Genomic DNA, 7,813 nt, shown 5'->3' on the forward strand with positions numbered 1-7,813 from the left:
GGAAACAGTGACTGTGCTTGGATAGTGGGCAAGGGGTCCCTGACTCACTGATGGTCGATACCTATAATCACTCCTGAGAGTTCCCTTCTGCTGCCTGCATCATGCCTGGGCAATTAGGTCTTGAAGGTCTTCCTGACAAAAGCCCCACCTGATTTCTGGACAAGGAGGCAAAGGAGCAGCTGAGGGAATTGAGCCCACCCAGAGCAGTGGGGCACGAAGAGGCGCCAGACCTTGCGGCGCCTCCGGCAGCGTTCCCCAGGAGCTGTGGGCACTTAGAGCATCTGACGTGGCTGAGGAGGGCAGGCAGAGCTTTCCTGGGCTGCTCCCACCAGCACAGGCGCCAGCAGTCTGCACAAGTTGCACTTTGGTGCCTGAGTGCTGTTTTGGATCTCTCCCAGAGCCCTCTGCAGTGGCAGGCTCTCAGTGGGCACTCAGGGATGGGGATGCTGTGCCTGCCTCGCTGCATCCACAGTGACCTCTCTGCATGGGTGGCTTCTTCTGCCCAGCTGTGAGCAGGGGAAGTCAGCCCAGGCACCCAAGTGCAAGGTCAGGTCTCTGGGAAGCTCTCCTGTGGGCAGCAATACATGGAATCCACCTTTCTACTGCAATACATGGAAACCAGCTTTTTACAGCAATCTATAGAAACCAGCTTTTTTCAACAGGATGAGTATGGGAGGATTCAGCAGCTCTAGGCCATCACAAAGGCCTTCAGGCTGTAAAATGGTGAACCCAAACAACAACTTGACAAGGAGAAATTTCTCAAACAAGGCTCTGGAAGTTTCCTTGGAAGAGTTGCCAACTCCTGCTACTGCAGCTTAGCGGGTTCTCTCCCATCCTTTGACCCTCTGGAGCCAGCCCTGTGCGTGAGATGTTGAATTGCACTTCCCTGACTTGCTTTTGGCATGTCCTCTGTGCTGCCTTATCAGCATTCTCAGTGATTTCCTCTCGATATTGTGTAGCTGAGTAAGCCCAATGGGACCTTACAGACAAGAAATACATACCTTTTTTTATTATTATTTTTCATCTTTTTCGTAGTAAGGATATGGATTTTTAATTGCTGCCTCTGCTGCAAATGAGACTTGTGTTTTCCTTGTTCTCACTCAGTCTCTTGGCACTGCTGTGATGGTCAGTGGATTGGGGAGATTTTGTCACCGCTAAAGAATCTGTTGCAGAAATCAGGGTGTGGCCAAAGAAAATTATTTTATAAAGATGTTTTATTAACCCTCTAATGAATTGAGGCATAAATCATTCTCTGGCCTTGTTTTGTCTGCAGGGACACCTTCCACTGTCCCAGGCTGCTCCAAGCCCTGTCCAGCCTGGCCTTGGACACTGCCAGGGATCCAGGGGCAGCCACAGCTTCTCTGGGCACCCTGTGCCAGGGCCTCAACACCCTGACAGGGAAGAATTTCTTCCCAATATCCCATCTAAACCTGGTGTCATTCACTTTGAAGCCATTCCCCCTTGTCCTGTCACTCCACACCCTTGGAAAGAGCATCAGGCCTCAGACTTGGAGTGGGGTTAGTTTTGGTGGGCAGTTCCAGATCCTTGTGAGCCAATCCAGCATCCATCCTCGGTGCCAGCTCCAGGAATCACCACCTGGCCAAACAGAGACCCCAAACTGGTGAAGGTTTTGGCTTGAGCTGGAGGTGAGGAGAGTGCTGTAAGGCACAGAGCACACAAGGCAGCGTGGAATGACAGGAATGAATGGAGAGGGAAACTGCTGGAGAAGGGAATGCCCAGCAGAAGGGAACTGGGAACAAGCAGAGCACACATGTGGGCAGGTCTGTGCAGGAACTTGGAGGTGAGGATAAATTTAGCTTAAGGCAGAAGCTCAGAGGAGATGTACTTGGGGGAGCTGAATGCTCAGAAATTAAGCGAAAGGTTCCTTTCAAAAGAAGGCGTGCAAAATCAGAAATCACTAAACGAAAGCAACAAATAAACCCTTCCAGAAAACTCCTCCAGCCTTTAGAGGAAGGCAGGCCCAGCAGCCTCCAGACTTCTCCCTCACCAAAGAACACTTCTTTCACCCTGTCTCTGCTGAGGCCACTTCATCGTTTTTTGCTCAAGCTTCTCACAGGAGAAAGAACAAAATCCAGTTCTCTTCATGCTGTGATGATAAGCCTGCCGTGGAGTTAGGCAGGATTTATTTTAATTGGACTTTTTTTGCTTTTTTTTCCTGGCACTTTCAAGTTTATGAACGGAAAGGATCAGTCTGACTCAGAGACTGGGCTACTTCCAAACATTAATCTTAGCTGCCATATGCTAATGCAGCTTGGCCCTAGTGCATCCTACGGTGTAAATATGTCTGTACCTTTCATCTCTGGTGTCAGAGGCCACTAAAGGGAAGGTTTTTGGGCAGGTTGTGATTGCCTGACACGCAATCACAGGCTTTGGATGAGGTTCTGGGAGGAAGAAGGTCTAGAAAACATCCATATAGTGTTCTCTTGAAGTTCCTGTTTTACCATTCTGCAATATTGGTTGCCAAAGTTACGATGCCCCGGGAAATTCTTTGGCCTGTGCTAAAATCTGAATTCTCTACACAGATTTTTGGTTATCCCAGTTCTGAGCTCTAGGCAATAAACCTTGGAATATTGGCTTGGGTTCAGTGGTACAATATTTAGCCCCTTCTGTTTTGGTTGGCTTCGTAGCATGGGTATAACAAACACATAAAAATGACTGTCCTGCTCATCATGACTTTTCCAGCACTGAAACACGAGCCTCTCATCCTTTGTGTTTCACTTTCTTCCGTTCTTCATCCCAAATGTTTCCATTCTACTGATTTCAAATTTCATTCACTGTGTGAGGGCGTTCACTGAAAGCTTTTGGTATTTCCCTGCCCCTTCCTCATCTTCTTACTCACTAACTCACTCACTCTCTTCCCTGAAATCATCGTGGGAACAACCCAATTAAAAAAAAAAAAAAATTAAAAAAGAGAACTTTCCAATTCTACTTATTTCAATGGAATTTCCCTGATGTCCTTTTTCCATATCAGTGGATGGTTCTTGCTGCTGACCGTGGTGTGAACAGTGTCAGGAAGAAGAAAACTTCATGACAGAGGCAGTCACTGAGGCTAACATTAACCTAATAAAACTGATTTTCCTGGATTTTCCCTCTCAAGCCTATGTGCAGGGAAAGGTTTCCTCCAGAGGTAATTCAGAGCAGTAACCTCATTCCATGGAGGACAGAGGCTGTCCACAGACATTAACTCCTTCACCCTAAAACTAAAAAACCTAAAGAGATTGAAATCCACTCTTGTTCAGGGGGTTCACAGCAGGCAAATACCCAATCCCAGTGTTGTGGGATTGTTGCTGACGTGGAGAAGGATGTTCTCAGTTGAGTAACCACTGGTTTACAGGGCAGGACAGCATCCCTCAGCCCTCTCCCAATTTTCTAAGCAGTCCTGAGCCCTCTGGCCTTGGCTGATGGATGGGAAACGCTGGAAATGATGATGTTAATTCACACAAGACCTTTCTCCAGGAGGACAGAGGTTTGGTGGGCACTCAGCGGACACCAGCAAAGCCTTGCAGATGAGACGCAGGAGATGAAACAGGAGAAGCTCAGCTTTCCCACGCTGCAGGGAAATTTCCTGGGCACGTTTTACATTTTGCTATTTCCCCACTGGCAGGCTCTGCAAGAGCCTGGACGTTGGGGACACCGGGGTGACGGAGGGCACAGCGTGTCCCCTGGCCATCAGGAGCCTCGTCACAGTGACAAGGCAGAGATGAGTCACGGCTGCAGCTGCTTTATGTAAATGAGGAACCTCTGGTGTTGCCCTGGTGCTCGTGGGGCCACGTAAAATTCACGTAAGTGATGTTGTGTTGTCATGTCCCCGCTGAGGAAGGGCAGGGCAGTGGGGAAAGGTGGCTGTGGTTCCCCCACAGTGGCAACAATCGATCAAAACTGGTGCTGAAACTGAAAGTGAACCCCTGGAAGGGAAGGTTCCTTCCCAGCAGCGGCGCCTGCAGAAAATTCTCTGTTGCTTTTTTGCTGTTAGTTGCAAAAGCGATTGAGCCACTTGATGGTAAATGCTGGGAGTGGGCAGCCAGGGAAGGGGGAAGTAAAGAATTTCAGCAGAGAGCTCCGTCACTGCGAAATCAGTCAGCTTCAGTAAGATTTACTGGGCATCTGTCACCCAGCTGAGAAACTTATTTAGGAACAGAGGAAAGGTCCTGCTGGTGAGTGGCACGAAGCTGCAGTCCCCGTCCTGATGCTCTTGTGTGGGCAGCACATCCCAGGCAGGAGCTGAGAGGGAGGAGAGGCAGCGTGAAAACGCAGTTGTGCCTGTCCAGAGCCACACATGATATTATTTCAGGTGGAGGGCCAAACTCTCTGACTCACCCCCACAAAACAAAAAACAAAAAAAACCAAAACAACAACAACGACAAAAAAAACCACAAAAACACACACACACACACACACAAAAAAAAAAAAAAAAAAAAAAAAAAAAAAAAAAAAAAAAAAAAAAAAAAAGCACGTTGAAGTTTACTGAAGACAATGGAATTAATCTAGAACTCATCTGAGGGAGAGTGCCAGCCTCCAAAACGCTGGCCTCCTTGGCTGTGTGGCTCCGAGGCTGCTGTGATTCATGGGGACACTGCTGCTGATGACTCCAGGCAGCCAAGAGGTGTGAAAAAGCTGACAGGCTTGAAAGGCTTTCTCTTGCATTAGTTATGTTGTTCCAAATCAGAAGGAAGATTTAATTGACTCCAGTGGGAGTTTTGCTTGAGTAAGGATTTAGGAGGTGAAGTGAGAGATGAAAAATAAAATGTACCTTGCTGGTGCAGCGCTCACAGAACTGAACTCCCTTCATTTACTCTAAGAGAGATGCAAGAAACTTCCTTTAAATCATGTCAGAACCCTTATCACGTTTTTTTGTCAGTATTCAACACGTTTCCTCTTAGACACGATGGTTTCTTTATCTGTAGATGTTATCTGTCGCACTCTACAAAAGTTTTCTCATCCCTTACAGTCACCCAAATTGGATAATGCTCAGTACATTTAATTACCTTTTTTTTTTTTTCATTTTTCTCCCTTGATTGAGTCAGACACCTAGCTGTTTTAACCCTACCTTTGTTAGCCTCGCAGGCACAGCACCCATGTGTGCCTTGACTCCCCGAGAGCTCTGCAGTAAATTTCTCAGGCAGGTGATGGATTGATGCAACTCTCATTTCTCACTGCGTTTAAAGGTCAGTCTTATAATGCTGAGAGGTCCTCCACGAGCCAAGTCCTTCATGTGTTTGTGCTCTTTTCATTACCTGTTCCCCGCTCTGTCCCACAGTGTAATGGCCGATAATTGAGCTCTTTTCAATGGTGTGGCTCCTGCTCCATTGAAGGCAGGAGGGTTTTTTTCTCAGCAGAAAGCTGACTCATAAGGATGCTGCCTTCTATCCTTAGGAAAAGTGAGTCACTAATGGATTTTTCATTATACATTCAAGTGCCATGGGCTGAAATTTTGTTCTACCACTCTCGTCTTGAGGTAGTGTTTTGGAAGCCTTTTAGATTTGGTATTTTAGTTATGTCTCAGCGAGGCTCTTGAGATACAAAAGATGCTGTAGAAGGAGCTGGTTTGTGTTTTATGCTGTGAGCATTCCCATTAACCTCAGCAGTGCCGTGCTTTCACTCTGTGTGCTCCGTCCTTCCTTAGCTAAAATCCCATAAAACCCTTTTACACCTTCATCAACAAGTTCAGCATCTGTTTTCAACAGACATAAAGAGCTGAGAGCTGGTTTTCAAAGCTGTACAAAAGCTGGGAAAGCTGAGGCATAACTGAAATAATATGAATCCCACTGCCTCCGTTGCATTAATAGAAACAGCCCATTTGTTCAGGCAGTAATAATCTGGTTTTCCTTCAGACCAAGCAATGAAGATTCACCACTTCACAGTGGCCCATGATAAAAAAATTAAATATTACTGCTTCTATTTTACAAATAAGGGAATTAAATTTGGGGGAGATTAAGTCGTGATAGGGAGACAATGGGATTATTGTGGATGAAACCCAGGAGTCCTGTATGTTTTTGGGGTTTTGTTCTCAAATGTAACAATATTTTTACATCAAAGATTTTGCTGTCTTTACAGTCACTGCTGTTTTAACTTCGAGTGATGTCCATGTGAAGGAGATCTGAGAGAATCTCTGTAGATTTGCCATCCACCAGCTTTTGTCCATGTTGCACTCTGTTAAACTCCCTTCGCATTTTAAGTTTAAAGGGGGTTTTAAGGGGAAGTCTGACTGTCCCTGCTGCTGAGTGAAGCTGCTATCTAAAGCTGTGTGATGAGGGGGCACAAGGGATGCTCTTGGGTGCTGGTGGCTTTGTTCTTCATCGCACGGGAGCGGCCGTGCTGCAATGACAAGTTTGTAAATCACAGGTAGTTCCGTTCTCACACCACCCCATAACCTCACCATCTCTCTGTCAGCTTCCTGAAGGCCTTGGGAAGCTATAATCAGCGATAAAAATGGGAGTTGGAATGTTATGTGGATATCAAAGCCGACGAGTCGGGGCTGGCTGACCTTTTCATTCTGAGCAAATGTGCTCATTTCCCTTGCGTTGCTTCTCTGCTTCCTCCTGAAGCTCAGCACAAGAGGAAATCCTCCAGGATTGTTCTCCTTAATCAGTGGCTCCATTGTGCCGGCTCCTGTTCCTTTCAGGAGCGGTTTTCCTCCTGGAGCATCACTCTCCGTGTCCCACAAACTCAGGCGAATTTCAGTGAGAGCACACCACACTGTGCTAAATTCAGTGAGCTGTCAGAGTAAAGGGGAAAAAAAAAAAAAAAAAAAAAAAACAAACCAAAACCACCCTCACTGGGTTTTACAGTGACATTTCCCAGTGCTTGTGATTAGTCTTAGATGAATAATGAAAATGAGTGGTTCGTAAATTTAGATTTCGCTTCATTTCCATACGTGGGGGGATGTCATTTGTTGTCATGTCACTGCTAATATTTGCATAGTCATCTGGCAATTATAAAGCAGGCTTATGAATCTTTAGGACAAATAATTTCTCCAGAAATATATTCTGGAATGCCTGGTAATTATGACTAGCACATCATTTTTCATTTTCTTTTTTATTCCTCTTTGTCAGCCAGTCAAGAATTTCCACGCCGTGGCTGTACAGCCCAGACTGCAGATGGTGCAGCATTTGTATACACACATCTTTCTCAAAATTAGGCAAGTACTTGGAAACAAAAGATGTACTGGCAATCACCTAAAACTCTTTGGAAAATAAAAGTAAGGCTGAAGTTGCCAAAAAAAGATTATTTGTGTTGGTAACCTCGGCTTTGTAAAGCACAACATAAACAAAACCAGTGGCAGATCAGTTCTCAGGAAGAGCTGAGGCTTCACCAAGTCTTATCTTCTGTTTCCTGTTGCAGCACGGAGGTGTTGACATCATGTTCCTGCACATGCAACATGCAAAAAGAAAAAAAAAAAAAAAGAACAACAAAACAAACCTCAGGGTTCATCATTCTGTTTTGGCACAAAATAAATCAACTTTTGCTGGTTGCTACTGAATTTCTGCTGTCCTGCTTTCCTCCACTGCAGTGGGTGTCTGAAGGGAGCCAGGCAGGTATTTCACAGCACACCCAGATATTTTTTGCTTTCTTATGGCTTTCAAGTGCAGCTTGAAACCATAAAATAAAAAGCAACAAACCCCAGCAGTGCCCAGGGGCCTTTGGGGGGTGTGTGACCCACTCCTCGGGTGGCAGCACAGTTGGCAAACACAGTGTAAAGCCCAGGAGAGCTTTTCATGCATTTCCACTGCAGTCAAACCCCCAGGGAGATGAGGTTAGGGATGATGGTGATGATGATGATGATGATAATAAC

At 45.9% G+C, this 7,813-nt stretch overlaps 1 long non-coding RNA gene across 1 annotated transcript; it reads left to right on the forward strand.

The window, feature by feature from the left end:
• Positions 1 to 3,673: 3,673 nt before the first annotated feature.
• Positions 3,674 to 7,501, forward strand: LOC136367315 (uncharacterized). Its single transcript, XR_010744678.1, has 2 exons — positions 3,674 to 3,803; positions 7,074 to 7,501. It is a non-coding gene; the product is annotated as an uncharacterized lncRNA (long non-coding RNA).
• Positions 7,502 to 7,813: the final 312 nt, after the last annotated feature.

This window comes from Sylvia atricapilla, chromosome 14 (genome assembly GCF_009819655.1).
Source record: "Sylvia atricapilla isolate bSylAtr1 chromosome 14, bSylAtr1.pri, whole genome shotgun sequence".
In the NCBI taxonomy this organism is placed as follows: Eukaryota; Metazoa; Chordata; class Aves; order Passeriformes; family Sylviidae; genus Sylvia; species Sylvia atricapilla.